This window comes from Castanea sativa, chromosome 6 (assembly GCF_040712315.1).
Source record: "Castanea sativa cultivar Marrone di Chiusa Pesio chromosome 6, ASM4071231v1".
NCBI classification, from domain to species: domain Eukaryota; kingdom Viridiplantae; phylum Streptophyta; class Magnoliopsida; order Fagales; family Fagaceae; genus Castanea; species Castanea sativa.
The window spans coordinates 23138989-23158336 of record NC_134018.1 but is presented as its reverse complement, the minus strand read 5'-3'; the positions used below and the strand labels follow the sequence as shown (position 1 = coordinate 23158336).

The following is a 19348-nucleotide window of genomic DNA, read 5'->3' as shown; positions in this document are numbered from 1 at the left end:
TCAAACTAATTTTTAGCAAAAACTAAATAATATTATCTAAATGTTTAACAAGACAATGTCATAACAAAAATCTCATAGTATGACACAATAAAATAATCCAAACTCCTAATACATAAAAAAATAAAAATTGCCTAGATCTTCAAAAAGAATCTCCAATTTCTTCCATCATTGTGACACAACTTTCTTCTTCTTCATCATAATCATCCAGGATATTTTGGAATGTATCTTCAATTCCATCTATGGTAGATGAAGAACCTAAAAAAAAGATAAAATAAATTCAATCAAACTACTGTAAAATATAATAAAGACTGTAGCAACATAAATCATTGCATAAGTAAATTTAATTACCATTAATTTCAGCCCATAACCAATTTTGAGCACACATTAATGCCTCCACAGTCTTTTGATGAAGTTTACAGCGATGTGGACTTAACAATCAACCACTTGTGCTAAATGATGACTCTGAGGCAACAGTTGACACTGGAATGGCAAGGATATCCCTTGCAATGCGTTGCAAAGTAGGATACTTTGGCCCATTAGATTTCCACCATGCCAAAATATCAAAATCCACAGTTCTTGGCATTAAATCATCCTCAAGGTAATGGTTCAACTCCAATTTAATATTCCCACCCCTTTTTTTCTGACTAAGATATCTTTCCATAAGGGAGTCATCAACTTGCGGATCTTCTCCCACACAAGGGCCACAAGTACCTTCCCTACCCATTCTCCCAGAACTATAGTCATAAATCATTTCATAACAAATATCTCTAACCCTTTGAATTTCATTATCAGCTTCATCACCATAAATTATTGGAAAATAATATTCTAACAATTCAATCTTATATCTTGGGTCTACAATGGTTGCTACGGCCATAACACCATGAATCACATTCCAATAACAATCAAATTTTTCCAACATTTTAAATGCCATACTCCTAATCACATCATTTGCACTTGTAAACCAAGAATTCAAAGCTATTTTTATTTCACACACCTAAGGAAAGAAAAGATTAGCTGTAGGGTATGAGTACCTGAAAATAGCTCTGTAACCTTGTGAAACACTGCCAATCTCTCACATATATTACTTGCCATCTCCCATTCTTCCTCTGTGGGAATGCACTTATAAGATGACTCACATATGTTCAGTCGATAAAAGACATTTTGATACTTTATAGCAGTAGAAAGCATGAGATAGGTAGAGTTCTAACAAGTCTTACAATCAAGGGCTAGTTCTTTGGTACATTCAACATGTGCTTGTCGGACTGTCTCTTCAAACTTCTGCCTTCTCTTTGTTGATGCAGTCCAAAATCCCACACTTTCTCGAACCTTTTCAATGCATGATCCAATTACATCCAAACCATCTTGAACAATCAAATTAAGAACATGTGTTGCACAACGCATATGCAACATTGATCCACGCATAATAAGTGCACCACGTTGAAGCTTATCTAAGATAATTTTTATAACTGCATCATTGGTACTGCAATTGTCCACAGTCACAGTAGATAACTTCCTATCAATATTCCACTCCAACAAAGTATCTAGAAGGACACTAGAAAGCACTTCTTTCGTATGTGGAGATGGCACATAAATAAACCTTAAATGAGAAATTTAAATAATTAGAACCAACAATGATATAAGTTCATAAAACATTTGAAAAGAATTTAATTGAAACATAAATATGAATATATACTTTAAAAAAAGTACCTCGTAACTCGGCTTTGTAATCTCCACAAACCATCAATGAAGTGTGCTGTTACAACCATAAACCCTCACTTTTTGTTTTGTGAAGTCCACATATCAGTGGTAATAGAAATTCTACCCTGATTCTTTATCAATTTCATGCTTTGATTTCTCCCTTTCTATCTCATAGATGCTCAAAATGTCTTTCTTGATTATGTTCCTCGAAACCATCCTAAACAATGGTTGAAGAGAAGATGAATAGTTTCTAAAACCAATGTGGTCAACTATAAAGAGGGGATATTCATGCAAGATGATCATACAAGCAAGTTCATTTCTTGATACATTTTGATCAAAATTATAAGCATTCACACCTGCCATTGAATCCACTTTATTTTGATCCCTCGCCAAAAATTTTTGATTCATATCCCTAATATCTTGAAACTTTCTCCTTGGACATATTTTCACGTGGTCATGCAAATGTTTAGTGCCATAATTGGATCCCCTTACTAGCAATTTCTTACAATAGTTGCACTCAGCCTTATCTTTATCATCAACTCTCTTTCTCTTAAAATGTTTCCAAACAACTGATTTGTACTTCCTCTCTTCTTGAATTATTTCATTACTAGGCTGGACTACCTGGACATCATTTGGCATATTCAACAGAGGTGATGATGGGGTTGCATTATCTTCATCTACTATCAAAGGAAATTGATTGCTGCCAAATGAATTGGAGCTACCAATGTTTTCATGTGAAGTATTTTTTTTTTTTTCTGATGTTAATTTAGCAACTTAGTAATGGACAAACTATATTTCTCCAACAAAGATAATATAAAATAATGGGAACGAAAAAAAAACTAGAACATGCATGCCAAAGAAAGGATTCAAATTTGAAATTGATATTCTTTAGAAAATCACACGCATACTGTGATAGAGATTAGTAGTATCATTTATATAATATATGTATAATATTTTAATAGAAACAGGACCAATTATAAATAATAACACAAACTCTAATAAAATCAGATAATTCTTCAATTTAACATAACATGCAATTTCTAGCGAATTATATATGTGTTCAAGAAAAATCTAAGTTGCACTTTTACTATGTCAAAGAGAATTATCCTATAAAAATTTCTACCTATTTTCTCAAAAAAATTGTGCTTATTTTTCAAGAAATAAACTACAAATTAAAGGGACCTTGATAGTTTTTAAGGCCGCAAAAGGGCTTCATGGCATCATGCTCTTCAAAGGCAAATGTGGCCGACTAATAAAGTTTCTGGGATTGTCCAAAAGTTTTCACTAATGGTGGTACTGAAAGTCTCAATTTAAAAATTTCCTAGGAACATTTGAGGTTGTCTTAAAAGCAATCCAAATGGTGGTACTGATATATCAGCAATCAAACCAATAGGGAATATATTCCTCATCATCTCATCCATTCACCACCTCAAATTTCTAACATGAAAATTCAAAAACAAAAACCTAGCATGTAAAATAGATATGGATTTTGACAAGTATAAAGATGCAGGGTTGTTAAGCAACCAAATGCCCACACAAAATTACAAAAACAATGATTGTTTGTGAATTTCACTATGACGGCACCTTATATTTTATAATAGCGGTTGTTATAAAAACTTGAGAAACAGACTCAAATAAAAAAATTATATTATGTTCATGATGAAAAGTAAATTGAGAAAGACATATAAATCATGGATGAAATGACAAAAAAAGAAGTTAAAATTGGTACCTTACTTCCAACTTTGCTAGAGAGAAAAAAGAAGTAGAGCCACGTTAAGTAGAATAAAATAAGATGATGATTTTTTTGTTTAAATAGTAGGGTTTTAGAGTATGAAAAAATTACAACTTAACCATTTTTAACGCGGGGCGGGGCGGGGCGGGTATAGGGCGGGGTGGGTCTAAAAAGTGTAAACCCATCCCCGCCCCGTCCCGTGGTGCGGGTCTAAAATCTCGCCCCATCCTCGCTCCATCACCTTTGTAGGGCGGGGAAAACCCACATGGGGTGAAGCGGGGAGGGACGGGTCAAGCGGGGCAAGGAAAAATTGCCATCCATAATATATGGTAGTCAATGAGTTTGGATTCCTCTATGTTAGAAATTGGGCTGGTTTTGACCCAACCCATAAACCATGGCTCATGGATCGCTCACATGGGTTATCTGATAAGTAAATTTAAATTTAAACTAACTGATATTGGTATGAGTTATCAATATCAGTGATGGAGTAATTTAAACTTAATAGATGAGATCTTTTAGAGATTACATATGTAACGACTCAAGGAAAAGCGCTAGCCACTATTGAGGCTCCTTGTAGTTGTTAATAAAGCCCAGATCTATCCAGTAAATACCCGATGTGGGACTCATCACACACCCACACATATCACACAATCAATCAAATTGGGGCATCACAATCTCCCCCACTTAAATTCTTAACGTTCTCGTTAGGGTCCACTTTGTGAGTTAGTGTCTTTGAGCCTACACGGGGTTACCGAGCCGGCTCTAATACCATATGTAACAACCCAAGGAAAAGCGCTAGCCACATCTGCGCTATAACTCAAAAGGACTAGTCACAATTGAGGCTCCTTATAGTTGTTAATAAAACTCATATCTACCCAGTAAATACCCAATGTAGGACTCATCACACACCCACACATATCACACAATCAATCAAATTGGGGCATCACAACATATATCTGATAGTAAGTGAATCTCTACTAGTATTTAAAATACTCCTACATCAATCAGATTGAGATAGACACAGTGAGTGAACATATGTATAGTTTTAAGTACCCTCTCAAAATAAGCCATCTCTCTAGACACTATCAACTGTTCCCTAGAATTTGGAGCGTAGAAATTAGGAGAGACTCTAGTAGCCTTTCCTGCGACTTGGAGGTGTTCCACAAAGGAGATCGTGAGGAGTTCGTAAAGCAAGCAAAGGACAAGATCTCACAATTTGGTGATCTATTCCACCAAAGGCATGTGTCTCTATGACCTCTAGTAGAGTATATGTATAGTTTTAAGTACTCTCTCAAAATAAGCCATCTCTCTAGACACTATCAACTGTTCCCTAGAATTTGGAGCGTAGAAATTAGGAGAGACTCTAGTAGCCTTTCCTGCGACTTGGAGGTGTTCCACAAAGGAGATCGTGAGGAGTTCGTAAAGCAAGCAAAGGACAAGATCTCACAATTTGGTGATCTATTCCACCAAAGGCATGTGTCTCTATGACCTCTAGTAGAGTATATGATTATTCAACATTGGTATCAGAGCTATTTTATGCTTGTTTTCACTCTTGAATGATGCCATGATCTTTGATATATGTAATCCTATATGCATGCTAAAAAAAAAATTAAAAGTTTAAGTAATTTTTAATTTTCAGATCTGTAATTTTTAGAAGCATGTTATGGCATGTAGAGAGAAAAATAAAAAGCTGTAATTTTTTTTTTTTGATTGTTCACATGCTTAATTTAGACTTTAAATGATGAAGTTGCGATTAAAACGGAACACCACAAGATTTGTAAGCCACGTATTGTTAGTCCTACACAGAGGACCAAGTGAATAACTGTGTATTCACTATTCAAGGGCCAAAATTTACTTTGGCCATGATTCTTGGAGGGCTCCACTAACCACTAATTGTTTGAGTGGTCATCAAAAAGAAAAAAAGATTAAAAAAAAAAAAAAAAAAATAGAGCCCCACGTTGATGTTAGTGTATTAGGTACACTTGAACACAACTTTATCCTTGTTTCAGCTACACACAAATAAAAGGGCCCAGTGTATTAGTTACACTTTGATAAGGATATTGTGCCTCACTTGCATGTACAAGTGATAAGCCACACGCAGATCATGTTGCGCGGACTGTAGATCACGTTGGTGTATCACAAATAGTTGTTTCCTTCAACATGGAAACTGTGCAAGTGATAAGCCACACACAAGTGGCTGTGTGGATTTGTAATATTATTTACAAATGCTGTGTGAATTTGTAACATAGTTTACAAAGGAATTGGGTTATAACAATATAGAAAATTATATCAAAATCAAATGTTATAACATGCACAATGGGTTTTCTTATTATTTATTTTAATTTATAGTAAAACACTATATATTCTTAATTTTGTTTAGACCACATTTTTTCTAATGTGACATATATGTAATTGTAGTGGCATTTGTTTTTTAACTGTGATGTTAAAATAGAATTGTGGTAGTATGAGAAAATTGTGAAATTAGTTTTCTAATTTTCTGTACAATTATGCATGATTTTAATCTTTGAATTAATTTATGATGTCTTTTTAACATATTGTGATATGATTGAATTGATATTATATGAATGTATTGATGAATATGTATCCAAAGGGTTTATGATACTTTTTGGCTCATCTCTATAGTTAGAGATTATATTGGTAATTTAAGCAACATGTATATTTTTATTTATTGTTATTGTGGATGGATAAGACAATTTTTGAAATTATTTGGCAACGTGGTGTCCCCAATTTTTTTTTAATTACAAATGGAATCTTTGTAGTAGGGTACTTAAAAAATGTAATTTTTTGGGCCAATGTTTTTTGGCAATTTTTTGGGCCATTGTTTTTGGCAATGTAATTTAAGGCTATGTAATTTACTTTTGGAAGCCATCTAAGGGGATGTGTTTCACGGTTACTTATAATTTTCAAATTTTGTCTTATCATGTTGTATGAAATTACCAATAGGGCTTATAGTGGAGCCCATGCACAATGTGTTGTGCACGAAGATGTATGGACACATGTTATATGTATAATTTAATATGTGGATGGTGTGATGTTTTATTCTTCACAAAATTTTATTTAAAAATCAACTAGATGTGTTATTCCAATTTACATAGTGAGAGATGATTATGAGCTTAGCAAAATTTTCAATCTCACTATGTAGAAAGGAATGTCATGGTTTAGTTGGATTTTTGGAAATAAAATTTTAAAATGTATGTGCTAATGTCAACTTGTGTAATGAATGTAGTGAACATGGCCACTAAGAATGTAGTTGCTGATCTAACTAAGGGAGAGAAACTAGATGGAACCAACTATGATATGTGGCATAGAAAAATTCAATATCTGCTTAATGAACAAGAGGTCCTTGAAACCCTAACCAATGTGATGAAGCGACCTGAAAATGGGAATACTGCCCAACATCGCTGTGACTTAGAGGCCTATGAGTCTTGGGTTAAGAAAGATCATTATGCATGCTTCACTATGTTGAGTAGCATGCACAACAATCTTATTGTGGAGTTGGAGGACTACCCAAATGCCAAAGAGATGTGAAACCAGCTTAAGATTGCCTATGAAAGGATTTCAGCAACTAGATTGCGAGCTCTTACTTTGAAGTTTGAGCAATATGTTATGGATTCAAAGCATAGCATGGCTGAACATCTAAGGACAATGTCAGCATTGATCTGTGACCTAAAGGCTACTGGCAATAATCTCTTTGATGAACAACAGGTCACAGCGGTGATACGTTCACTGCCTAAACCTACTTGGGGGCAAATGAAGCTTGTTTTGACACATAATGAGAATATCAAGACTTTTGCTGATATTTCTCGTCATCTCAAGCTTGAGACAGAGCGCATAGGGGCGCACCAAAACACCCTCCTTGTCGCCCAATCTGGGTAGCGGAAGACATTCAAGCCTAAACGCAAAGGACAATGGAGGAATGCCAAAGGAGCTGGTAACCTTGGGCCTAAAGAAAGCAAGATAGCAAAGCGCCAAAAGGGAAAGCATGCTAAGAAGGACAAGGTAAAGATCAAGTGCTACAACTGTGGTAAGAAAGGTCACTTCGCTCGTGAGTGCAATGAGCTGAAGAAGGTATCATTTCTTAACAACTCTGCTATTACTTTTGTTTGTACACATGTTTTTGTTGCTTATACTATTCCTGGATGGATTGTAGATTCAGGAGCAACCAAACATATAGCCAGAGATAGAGTTGGGTGTGTGGATTACAAAAAGATACCAATAGCACACAGTACGTTATTTTGGGTAACGGAGCTCATGAAGAAGTTATAGGAGTTGGAACCTACCAGCCCAAATTACGTCTGGGACGTACGTTACTTCTTCATGATGTACTTCATGCACGTGGTGTCCAATGTAATCTATTTTCAGTACTTACTATGCTTAGACTTGGATTTAGTTTCCGTTTCGATGGTCCTCAGTTGGATTTTTATTTAAATAAAACCTTGTATGGACATAGTTATTTATCTAATAATTTCTTTATGTTGGATTTGGATCATTCCTCCTTTTATTTTATTGCTCATAATGATGATGTTTCTGATATTGTAATGTGGCATGCTAGACTTGGACACATAGGAAAAAATAGATTGGCTAGACTAGGTAGAGAAGGCCTATTGGGGTCTGTTAGGATGTGTGCCCTTAAATCCTATTGTATGATGCTATGTATGATATTATGTATGACTTAATGTTATAATTAATAAAGTTGTTTTATTATTATCTAAAAATAATAGTAACATAAATATTGTGACATTATTATATAGTCCACGAGATGCATAGTATATGATTTATGTGAAATGTTACAGAAGATATAAATCACAAGTTCTTTGTAAACTCAGAATTTTAGTTCGTAGTCGGTGATGAAATTGGGCATTTCATCTACGAAGACTATAATATATCAACTAAGATGATTTGTCTTGATCATGGCAATGAAGATTTCTAATTGGTATGTTGATATGTTTTAAAAGTTAAAACATATTGAACTGGACCGCTGTGAGATTTATTATTCTCCTAACGACTGTTAAATGAATAATAAATCTCACGACTTCTATTTACATGAACTCTTAATCCTAAGAAGATAATGACTTGATCATGAAGTGTAGGTTGCTTTGATATATCCGGAGTGATATCTAAAGTCACGATCAAAATCTCAATATGTTGGACAGCCACATTTAGTGTTGATGGAATATATATTCTCAAGACGAAATTCATAGTCTCTTAATGGAGATACAAAATATTCTATTGAGATAAGTTTAATGGGTTTGGTTATTCAGAGTGTTAGGCCTAACCACTTTAGTAAGGAGTTACTAAAATATATATTTATGGAATTAGATTTCATAAATATATGATGAATAACATTAAATTGATTAAATCGGGTACTCAAGGAATTAAGATGTAGTAATTTACAAAGTGGCAGTCTACATTCCTGACTTTGTATTACTACGAATATTTTATGAAGGGGTTGCATGTATAATAAAGTCTTAGGATATAATTTATAAATAAGACGTAAAGTGCAAATATATTTATATAATGATGTTAAATATAGTTAATGATAACTTTAGACTTGTCAAAAGTTGACAGAAAAGCCCAAGGCCTATTGGAGCTAGTGTTTTATTGGTCCCTTTTGGTCCCACTCCAAGCCACATACTAAAGCCCAATTGGAAAGGCCCAAAAGGCCAGCTCAATTAGATAATCAGTTAAATACAAAGGGAAAAACATACAGAATTTTGGTAAGTAAAATTATTGTGAAATAGTGTGTATGTGTAAAAGAAAGTCTCTCTCTTATTCTCCCTTAAATTGATTGAGAGGCCACACTTCTTGGGCGTTAGTGGAATTAGAGTGAAGATTGAAAGTGTTCCCAAGTGTTTCTGATCTTTAGTTTGAAATTCACCGCTTCAAGGTACGCTCTCTTGTTCTTAATTTCTGAAATTTACATGGTGCATGTTATCAATTATGAATGAAGTAGATCCATTTATTTTCTGCTACGTATATTTTGTATGAGATACAAACCATATTTTTCCAACAGGGTCTATCACTAATGTAAGACTACCTATGTGTAAACCTTGTCTAACTAGAAAGGCCTGTAGGATGCCTTTTGGTAAAGCTCCAAGGGCAACTCATCCTTTGGAATTAGTCCATTCGGACATATGTGGATCTATGAATGTTAAGGCACGCCATGACACCTCTTATTTTCTCACATTTATAGATGACTATTCAAGTTTTAGTTATGTCTATCTGATCTCCCATCGCTTTGAAGCATTAGATTGCTTTAAGCGCTTTGTGGCAGAGGTTGAAAATCAGAAAGAAAGGAATCTAAAGGTTTTTCGAACTGATAGGGTTCGTGAATATTTGTCTAAACAGTTTCAAGAACTGTGTGAGGAAAAAGGGATACACAGGCAATTGACGACTCCTGGTACTCCACAACAAAATGGTGTTGCAGAGAGAAGGAATCGTACTCTATTAGAGATGGTTAGATCGATGATGGTGCAAGCTAACTTTCCAATTTCGTTTTGGGGGGATGCATTGTTGATTGCTGCCTACATCCTTAACTGTGTGCCTTCTATGTCAGTTCCCACAACACCATATGAGTTATGGGTTGGTGTAAAACCCAATTTGGAAAATTTGCGGCCTTGGGGTTGTGCAGGTTTTGCTCATAGTACTTCCCATAAGTATGGAAAATTAGGCCCTAGAGCAAGTAAGAAAATCTTTATAAGATATTCAACTTCATTGAGGATGATTTTCCAAGCATCAGTGAAGCAAAACAAGATCTTCAGCTTTATGAGCTGCAAGAACTTGAAGGTGTCATAGTATCTTTGGGCGAGGGTGGAGAATCACAACTTCATCTTGGAATCGCCAAAGATAGTGGGAGTGATTTGGCTCCTAGTGGGAGCGAACTACTAGATAGTGACACACAAAGATCCAAGGTACATAGAAGTGAATGTGGAACTATTCCTCGTCGTCATTTTGAGATTGAGAAAGCATTAGCTTCACCTGCTTCACATGAATCGATAGAGTTGCTATGAGGGATGAGATGAATTCTATGGCAAAGAATCAAGTTTGGGAGTTGATTGACCTTCCGCATGGGTGCAAGACCATTGGAAACAAGTGGGTCTTAAAAATAAAGTGCAAGGAAGATGGATCCATTGAAAAATATAAGGCTCATTTCGTGGCGAAAGGATATACCCAAAGAGAAGGGATAGACTATGAAGAGACTTTTTCCCCAATAGTGAGATTTGTCTCTATTTGCCTTATTCTAGCTATTGTTGTACATTTGGATTTGGAACTCTTCCAAATGGATGTAAAGACTACATTTCTCAATGGAGAACTAAATGAGGAGATGTATATGGATCAACCTATTGGCTTTGAGTTCAAGGAACAAGGGCGCAAAGTGTGCCGCCTTATGCGTTCCATTTATGGCCTAAAGAAAGCGTCTAGAAAATGGTATTTCAAAAGGCTATTATTTCGATTGGTTTCAAAATCATGGAAGAAGACCATTGTGTGTATGTCAAACGATCAGGAAAGAGTTTACTTATCCTGTCTTTGTATGTGGATGACATTTTGTTGGCTGGAAATGATATGGAGATGATTGTCACCACCAAAAGGTGGTTGTCCTCTATTTTTGAAATGAAGGACATGGGTGAGGCTAATTATATGCTTGGAGTTAAGATCTTTAGGGATCGCTCAAAGAAGCTTCTTGGTTTGTCTCAAGAAACTTACATAAAAATGATTTTAGAGCGATTTTGTATGCATAATTCCAAACCCATAGACACTCTAATTGAGAAGGGATATACATTAAGCCTTGAAAATTGCCCTAAATCAAAAAAGGAAAAGAGAGAAATGGCAAGAGTTCCCTATGCAAGTGCAGTTGGAAGTCTGATGCATGCTATGTTGTGTACTCAACCAGACATCTGTTTTGCAGTTGGTATGGTTAGTTGTTATCAAAGTAATCCAGGACCTGTTCATTGCCAAGCAGTTAAGAGGATTTTTTGATACCTTCGTGGGACATCGGATCTCATTCTTGCTATAAGGGTAGAGATTTGAGATTGAAAGGTTATTCTGATGCTGACTGGGCCAGTGTAGAGATGAGCGCAAGTCCACTACAAGTTATGCATTTCTACTTAGTGGTGCAACTATCTCTTGGTGTAGTAAGAAACAATCTTGCATTGCTTTATCCACAATGGAGTCTGAGTATGCTGCTTGTTTAACAGCAGCACAAGAGGCTATTTGGTTAAAGAGATTTTTCCAAAGCTTAAAGGTGACATCTCTTGCAGATGAAGCTGTAAAGATGTATTGTGATAGTATGGTAGCCTTGGATCATGCTAAAAATCCCAAGTATCATAGAAAAAGCAAACACATACAGACTCGTTATAACTACATTTGTCTTGTTATTACACAAGGAGAGGTGATCCTCTAACATATCTCCTCTAGCAGGATGGTGGCTGGTCCACTTACTAAAGCCTTTCAAGCTCATGTTAGGAGTTTAGGACTTTGTAAGATTTGATATGTTTTTGGATACCTTATGGACATTTATGTTTATTCATACTTTATGCAATAATGATGTTATTCATTTTGATTTATCTTGTAATGTGATTGATATTGCATACTGAGCATACATTATTTGAGAATATGTCACTAGGCTTAGATTTGTCTACTCACATAGACGATCACCCTACTGCTTGAGTAGTGAGCAGGATGAGACATAGTGATCACTTTGTTTTTCTATAAATCAAGTAAGTGATCATCTTGAAGCTTAGAGAGGTGTGCAAGATAATGTAATGAATGTCGCCTTAGCTAGGCTAAGATGAGTCTTATGGGAGTTGCACTTGAAGTGTATCCACAACTTCATGAAGCCTGAATAAAGCCAAATTTGACATCTTGGACAGGAACTTGATGTGTAACTATGCTGAGAAACTCAGGTTGGTTGCCTTTGTGGCAATTGGACTAAGATTTGTACGGTGTTTAAGTGTGACAAGCCCAGTTGAGTGGGAGCTCCACCATAGCATACAAATTATACTGTATGTGCTATAGCCGACCAATTAAGGGAGTGATTGGATAGATCCCTACTCCCTCACTATGTGAGCCCTAGTCAACCATTATATGGTCCATTCTGTGCCCTTTTTCGACCTAGAACTATGTCATGAAGTGAATGCTTGATGTCGCTACTTTAGCATGTCATCTTAGGGCTATGATATATGGTCTCGCAGAGCATGTCTAGGAAAGTAGTCAAGTGTGAATGAATTGACGTGAGTGTCGGGGGAAGATTATTTAGAACACACCATTTAGTTTATGGCTCATAGCCCGGGCGATTGTGAGGAATTTGTTTTTCAACATAATCATGAGCATATTATATGATATAGAATCAAGTGTTGCTTTGAGTTTTTTGAACTCGTGAAGGATTAAAGAAACTTGATTGGGTGTGATCAAATAATATGGGGCATAGACAAGATATTATGAGTGATGTACTATGTTAGTTTAGATGGTGACTTAATATAGTACTCCTACCCTACACCTCGTCAGGTCGCACACTCCATTTTTTTGTATAAAGAGAGGATTGGACAAGATATTGAGAGGAGCCAGTTTTGACTGTAGTACCTAGTGTGGACGAGTGGGAGATGTTAGAAATTGGGCTGGTTTTGACCCAACCCATAAACCATGGCCCATGGATCATCCACATGGGTTATCTGATAAGTAAGTTTAAATTTAAACTAACTAATATTGGTATGAGTTATCAATATTAGTGTTGGAGTAATTTAAACTTAACAGATGAGATCTTTTAGGGATCACATATATCTGATAATAAGTGAATCTCTACTAGTATTTAAAATACTCTTACATCAATCAGATTGAGATAGACACAGTGAGTGAACATAAGTATAGTTTTGAGTGCTCTCTCAAAATAAGTCATCTCTCTGGGACACCATCAACTGTTCCCTAGAATTTGGAGTGTGGAAATTAGGAGAGACTCTAGTAGCCTCTCTTGCGACTTGGAAGTGTTCCACAAAGGAGATCGTGAGGAGTTCGTAAAGCAAGTAAAGGAGAAGATCCGGCAATTTGGTGATCTATTCCACCAAAGGTATGTGTCTATATGACCTCTATTAAAGTATATAATTATTCAACACTCTAGTTAACAATGGGTTGTATAGAGCATTATTGGGAACACAAATCTAGAATATTACAAAGAAAATTAGGGCTTATAGTTTAATTGTAAAGATAATATATAAATCCAAATATATCTACGAAGGCAATTTCTCACAACAAGCAATATGAATCATAAATTCATAACTTTACTTAGATGTCCTAGTCAATATAATTCATGTACTTTAGAAAACTGAAGAACATATAAATTTTTGGCATGGTTGGATATGGCAACTCTGCTGCTGTCGGATGATAATTTTAATTAGCCAAACAAAGTAACATGAAAAACAAAAAGTAGAAGTTTGTAGAGATAATTTTAATTAACCAAATATAGCACCATCTTTTACTACCAGAACTTGTGCCTCCAGTCCTCCTCCCCACCCTCCCCATACACAATACCCATAATACAAAATTAGACTCCGACCATATCAAATAGAGAGAGAGGGATCAATGATCAGAAGTGAAATAAACTCTAATCAATGGAACTAAAAAAATTTTGCATCCAAAAAACTAACAAACAATTTGAGGAAAGAAAACAAACATGTTAATAATTAGTTAAGAGATTTCATAACTTGCATGAAATTAGGGTTTTGTCATTTTCATCCTTACCTTCAACTATAACAAACCGATTTCGATCAAACAAGTTTGAGAGAGAAGGATTTTGAGGGAGATAATGAAAGAGAGAATGGGGTAAAGTCTGGTTTTTTTTTTTTTTTTCCTTGGGAGGCTTTCACCGAACCCAAAAGAGGAAAGCAATTTGAGAGGAAACGCGAGGGCAAAGAGTTTGTTTTATTGTTTGTTTTTTTTTTTTTTTTTTTTTTACACGTTACATACTTGACCGGTGACAAGTCTTTCGTTAAAAATAAGTAAATGGCCAAGATTAAAACAAGTAAGATCTACGGTCAAAATTTACATGGATAGCATAGGTAACGTAGAATGACCCTTCAGATGATACCAGTTGCTTGACGATCTTTGTTTTTTTTTTTTGGGTGCAAGAGGTTTCAAGTTTCCAAGAATTAAAGGGTGGAATTACAATGGGATAGTGGGCAATTAGTCAAAAATAGTTCTTAAAAAAAATTCATAAAAAATGCATATGTTAAAATAGGGGAAAATTACTTTACTACTTTAAACTATATTCCATATCACGCTTTGCATTCTAAAGTTTTTTTGAATGCACATTTTGCACTATAAACTATGAACCATGAACATTGTTATGTTTTGCACCCCGATGTTAAGTTTGTTGGTAACTTGGATGGAAATCCAAAATTTAGGGTGCAGAGTTTAATCGAGAGTATAGATTAGGGTGATAAAGTATAATTTCTCATTTGTTCTTAAGGGATTGAGAAGATGGGCAATTAGATTTTTTTACGTGATGTCATACTTTTCCACTCAAGTTAACAGCAAACTTAACTTCGGGGTGCAAAGTATAATAAGGGTCATAATTTAGTATACAAAATGTATATTTGAAATGTTTAGAATGAAAGTGTAATTTTGGGTATAGTTTCACTTTGAAGTGGTAAAAAATATTTTCTCAACAAAGAAATATAAAAATAATAGTTTCAACTTTCAATATGCCGGTGTAAATAGACATTTAAAAAATATTTTTAAAAAAATGTAGAAGTCATAGGTCTTAAAAAAAATGAAAGTAATAGTTTCAATAATAGTATAAATAATTCTTGAGCAACTTCAATTTTTTTTTTCTTTTATTTAATTTTCTCTTTTTTTCTTTTAAATATTTCTAATAAATAAAATAAAATAAAAACAATAACAAGTCAATAACATACATCCTAAATGAATAAAATTCACCAATGAAATCAATAACACCAAATTAATAGAAAGGCTGTATTTAAACTTTCTGGAAATTCAAAAGCTGAGGTACTTGACATGCAGATTAGGAATTTTGTTTTTCAAATGCCAAACTTTGTAGTTTCTTAGGAGAATAAGAAATAAATTTCCGTTATTCCAATGGTGAGCGAAGACCACCCTTGAGTTTGAGCATAAAATAACTTTATGCTTCTCATCACACAGATTTGTTAAGTATTATGACAGATAATGTTTTCCGAAACATTTAGCAACATGTGTTAATGGTTATGAAGGGAATCTTCAAGGGATCATAGAAGGCAGTAAATTGGAATTCCAGTGTGGCTATTGCTGTTCACGGCCAAAACCAACTTCTCAGCCCTTCAAGGCGGTGTCATTAATTATCTCCATTTTGCCTGTATTGGACTATTCTAGTCATTTTAGCGGAATTCCAACATTTCAGGTTAGGGATGGCAATAGGGCGGGACAGAATTCCAACATTGCTAGTCATTTTAGTGTAATTTTAGCGGAATTCCAAAACCAACTTCTCAGCCCTTTAATGATTTTTTTTTAATAAAACCAATTTCATTAATAAAAATATACTTGAAATTACAAATAAATTTATTGTATCAAATCAAACTAATTTTTAGCAAAAACTGAATAATTTTATTATAGTGTTTAACAAAACTATATCACAAAAATAAAATCTTATAATACAAAATCAATGATTCAATAGTATATAAATTTGTTTATAATAAAGACAAAAGAAAATGTTAAAATTAGTACCTTATTTCCAACCTTGATAGAGAAAAAAAGAGGCAAAAAGCCTTGTTCGGTAGAATAAAATAAGCTAATGATATGTTTGTTTAAATAGAAGGGTTTTAGGGTATAAAAAATTTATAATTTAAACCTTATTAATGCAGGGCGGGGTGGGTTGGATCTAAAAAAGTCTAAACTCATTCCTGTTGATACCGTATTTTGTTTGCCTTCGATTTGCGTGTTGGACCCTGAAAAATCCAAAAATATTATTTTTTTTCCATGGGGCCGCGAAAACATCCAGAATGATGTGGCACAACCCATTCGGACACTGGAGCACCCAAAGTGCATTTTCAGCTAAAATGACCAAAATGCCCCTAGTCAACCCTAGGTTGACCAAAAGTCAAATAAAGTCAAAATTCCCTCTAAATAGCACATTTCATAGTTTTACATCAAACTTGAGCTTTTCGGAGATTTTTGGCAACTTTGACCAAGTTTGATCCAGAGTTGACTCTTGACGGGCCTTAAAAACCCTAATTTTGATTCGGCTGTCAAAACGAGTTGAAACCAATGCTATTGTGAAGATTATCAAATTTTCATTCCAATGACTATTCATGGGTTGAAATTGGAGTTAGAATAGCCGAGATATCTTGAAAACGGGGTTAACGCACTGATCGATGCACCACTAACTTTCGAGAGCCATAACTTTTGATCCAATCGTTGAATTTTCAATTTCTTTACCTTTTTAAAAACAGGAAGTCAAGATATTTTCAAAAAGTGTCAAGATCAACCCAATCCAAGACCATTTGAAGGTGGTGACCCTACAAGGGCCACTACCTCATAAAGCGTGCAGAGGCTATAAAAGGCCCCAAGCACCTCTAGACCAGAAAAAAGGGACTTCCTAGCTACCTGCTCTTTGTGTGGATGAATTTTGAGCTTTTCTCCTCTCTTCCAAATGCAAAAAACACATCTAAGCCTCTTGATTCTTCATTCTTCACCTAAAATATAAGGTATTGTTCTTATACTCAATCTTCTTCTCCTTGGTTCTACACTTTGGATTTGGGGTTTAGGGGTGTGGATGTAGCTTTTTAGCTACTATTCACACCCCTAACTCTCTAAATCTTTCCCTAGCATTTATCTTGCTCTTTTTGCTTTAATAATATGATTTATTGCTTTATCTAGCATGTCTCTTGCTTTACCTTGCTTCTAACATGTTCTTGGCTTATTTCCATATGCTTCCATGTTTGTTCATGTGTTAGTTGCCTCTTCTACATGTTTTATGCTTTATGCCATGCTTTAGATGCTTAGATCGTTTCTTTCCCATGTGTTGATGTTTGGGTCTACATGCTCACATGCTTGATATTATGTCTCCGACTATGCCTTGCTTAGATCTACATGTTTGTATGCATGTCCTATGCTCCTATTCCTATGTCTATGCCTTCACATGCTTATATGTTTGGATTTGTGTTCTTCCATGCTTTTATGCTTACATCCACATGCTTAGATGTATGTTCACATGCCTTCATGCATATTTCCATGCTTATATATGTAGATCGGAGTGTTTACATGCTTAGATAGATGTCCTCTACATGCTTTATGCCATCATCTATGTGCTTGCGTGCTTCATGCCATCTTTATGTGCTTAGGCCTAGACCTTGTTTGTCATGACATGTACTATTGTAGCCCTTTTGTTCCTTTTATCGCATTTTCTTGTATTTTGACCTAATGGTTAGGACTCGATCTAGACTCTATGGTCTTTGTCATCGTCCATACATCAAGGCCCACATCAAAGGGTTTGGGTCATCCTATTTGCATGTCCATGCTTGCTTGCTTCTATGCTTTATGCTTGTGTTAACCTCTCTTGTTTTAGGCTTTGCCATGTCCAGCGCCCTTCGCGGGCTTGACCTTGTGTGGTTACATCCGACGCTTATGAGGCCTTGTTTAGATGTAACCATTTGGGAGGCATCTCCAGATGCCAGGTTGCTCCATGCATACCCTTCCCTTTTCCATTTTGCTTGATGCTATGCTTACCATGCTTGTTTGTGCCACCTGTTGGCTTTCTATGCATTTTTACACACTTGCTCACATGTCCATGCATAAGTCTTGCTTGCTAGTGTGCCATCCATACTTCAACACAATGAAGCTATGGACATCTGATCCAAACCTACATTTGTCCCTCGTGGACACCACCTTTTGTTTGCTTTCTTGCTTGTTTACCTTCTCGCTTTTTTGCTTGCTTTCTTGTTTCCTTGCGTGTCATGTCTATCATGCTTATTTGCTTTATGCCTCTTTCATATGCTCTTTGAATCTTTTCCTCCCATTTCTTGTCTGTTGGTTTCTTGTCTTTGCCTTTGCCTTTGCATGTACACACATGGAGTGAGGATGCATGGAGCTAGGGCACAGTCTTCTAGGTGCAAGCAAAAAGGGCAAGGATACAAGCATGTGGATATAAGCCAAGCGGCTTTGTTCAGTATATTTATGGGTTTAGCCTCTCCCTTTTGGTTATGTACTCTTTTAAACCCCCTTCCCTCCTCCCTCCTTTCTCTCTTAGATGGGTTGTATTAGGTAACCCCTATTTTCTTTCCTGCACCTATATTTTGATTCATACTCTAGGGATGTAGGCATTTACTTTTCTGCTCTGTGTGCTTACATTGTGCATGATGTATGTATATATATACCTGCTTGCCCCTTTCGGTGTGATTGTCACAGTCCATGTCACCTAAGGCAAAGCGATGCCTAATTTCCTCCGTGAAAGTAAGGTGACATGTTGCCGGATTTTCGCCGTGGAAATCTGGTACTTTGCCCGAATGTCTTAGGAAAGCATAGATTGGGACCACACCCATTCAAATGCCAAACCTCAAAGCCCCACATGCATGCAAAGCCCCGAAAGCCAATGCCAAAATCATGTTTTTTACTGTCAATCTCCAAAAAATTAAAGTTTTATGAAAACAAAGGATTGTCCTTAGACAGGCGTTGTGGGGTACCTAACACCTTCTTCCCCACACGTAACGAAAATTTCGAACTCAAGAATCAAGATTTGTTTTTGCCATCCACATTAGATTAGGAAAATTGATATTTTTCTTAGCCTAGGATCGGTAATAAAATCAACTAGAAACAGCTGACCAATCACACCTTAAAAAAATCCAATGATTGGTAGCGACTTCACTTACGTTTGGTAATCACCTAAAATTTGGCAAAGATTCTTGCCACACCTCCAAG

General features: G+C 35.6%; 1 long non-coding RNA gene across 4 annotated transcripts; it reads right to left on the bottom strand.

Annotated features, from left to right (window-relative positions):
• LOC142638412 (uncharacterized) lies at window positions 1-14312 on the bottom strand. Of its 4 annotated transcripts, none has more exons than XR_012845014.1 (4): window positions 14183-14312; window positions 1708-2319; window positions 349-1597; window positions 1-255 (listed from the first exon to the last, which is right to left on the bottom strand). It is a non-coding gene; the product is annotated as an uncharacterized LOC142638412 (long non-coding RNA). The 4 variants fall into 4 exon arrangements; XR_012845015.1 differs by having other exon boundaries at window positions 1708-1915; window positions 14183-14310; XR_012845016.1 differs by lacking the exon at window positions 14183-14312 and having other exon boundaries at window positions 1708-1915; window positions 2055-2697.
• Between the last annotated feature and the right edge of the window lie 5036 nt (window positions 14313-19348).